General features: G+C 40.1%; 1 pseudogene; it reads right to left on the reverse strand.

The window, feature by feature from the left end:
* Positions 1-372: 372 nt before the first annotated feature.
* LOC102442962 lies at positions 373-1,530 on the reverse strand (annotated as a pseudogene).
* Between the last annotated feature and the right edge of the window lie 344 nt (positions 1,531-1,874).

Genomic DNA, 1,874 nt, shown 5'->3' on the forward strand with positions numbered 1-1,874 from the left:
AGTTCCTCATACATACACAGTATTTCCCCAACACATCACCTTGTCTCTCTCATGCTGTTCCCTTTCTTCTACTAATCCGTGCCTGGGAAATCCCTTTTATCCCTCCAGACTCTGCTCACAGAGTCGTTATTTTCATAGCTCTCTTCCACTGTCCTACCTACCATACACAAGTAATTGCTTCCTTCTGGGAGTTCACATCACTTTGCATTTGCTTTTTTTTTCCTACCAGTTATCATTTTTCTGCAGTTCATAATGTTAGGGCACTCTTTGAGTTTCATTAAGCAGATAAATTTATGCAGGAAAAAGTTCACTTTACAAATAATTGGTTTGGCTGCAAAACACTTATATAAAAGTCATAGCTTTGAGACGTCTTTATATCATAGTAACTTCATATGTTGTGAAATGGTTTTCTATAATCTTGACATTTTCTCAGAGCCAGTTCTCCTATTTTAGTTGCCTTATAAGAGTTTCCAAAGACTTCAATCTCCCTAGAGTTTGTTGCTCTTGTAGCTCAAGAAGAGTAATCTTTGAATGTAATTTAGAGACTTTCTGCCAAAGATGTCTTATTTATATCCTGTCTGCAGTAAGAATGTTCAAGTTGTAAGACTTCTGTCTCATAGTCTAGCTCCTGATAGGAGTCTTCACTGTCTATATCTTCCATTTCTACAGTTTCTTTTTAGACAGGCATAAAAGAATTGTAGGTTTGAAATTTTCTGTGGGTACATAAATGGCAATAACGGATTCTTTATTTAGGTTTAATTCTTGAACCGTTTGAGTAATTGTGCTGAGTAAGTATGAATTTTCCTGTGCTGACTTAATTTCCACTGAATTATTTGTAACAAGATGATTGGTAGTTATTTCAAGCACATCTTGGGTTTCCAAACTGCGGAATACTTTCTGAATTTGAAATTGTCAAAAGTAATAGTTGTTGAATTTAGATTCTCAAAAGATGTGTGAAAACCACCTATGTCTTGGTTAATTGATGTTTCCAAGGTAGATTCTGGTTTTCCAGTATCTTCCAGTTTAACTAGATTAAGAGTTAATATGTTATTGTGTATACTTCCTGCTTTTGGAGCAGGTGGCTTCACCAACGCAGATGAATGGAGTGATTCTGCATGTTCAGGGAGGATTCCTGTATTAACTGTACTTTTCTTTGGCTCTTTTGATGCAAATGATTCTTGTGACTTGCCTGTCAGGCACACCTCTTTCTCATACTCTATTTTTTTCTTCTGACAGTTGTTTTTGGAGGGTCTTTCCCCTGACTGTCTTCAGGCAAAGAAAATATTGTTGGAATTGCAGTTTGTTTCAAATATCGAACCCCCCATCTGATGTCAAGAGAGTCAGGTGTGAAATGGTCATTACACAGGAACTGGTATTTACTGGGCATCCATGCATCTCATTTCATGTTCTTTAACCATTCTTCTCATCTTTCTTTGTCAGGTAGAGGAAACGGGTAAAAACTCAGCTTGAGGTCCTTATTATTCCTTCCCCACAGTTATTACAGCAAATCGCTGCACAGTAGCGAGGCATTGCTCCAGCACGCCCCGGAGGGAGACCCGAGATCTTGCTGACTCCGGCACAGCTAGGCCCTCCTGGCCCGTGTGAGCAGGTCCCACTCTAAACCTGCTGGCCCTTGGGGAGGAGGTGGGGGGGGGGGGGGGCAAGTCCAGGCCACACGCCACCGAGCCTGCACCGGGACAGCCTCCTTTTCCCCATTTTTTCTATCACAATCTCTGATTTGTCATTACTCCTATCTAATGTTTCTTGAAAGTTTCTCACCATGGTCTGCCAAATTCCTAATGCATTTTACTGCTATGTTCATATCTGTTCCTGAGTCTGCTATCCTGCTTGTTCAATATTTTGAATCTGACTTC

This window comes from Myotis lucifugus, unplaced genomic scaffold (genome assembly GCF_000147115.1).
Source record: "Myotis lucifugus unplaced genomic scaffold, Myoluc2.0 scaffold_47, whole genome shotgun sequence".
NCBI classification, from domain to species: Eukaryota; Metazoa; Chordata; class Mammalia; order Chiroptera; family Vespertilionidae; genus Myotis; species Myotis lucifugus.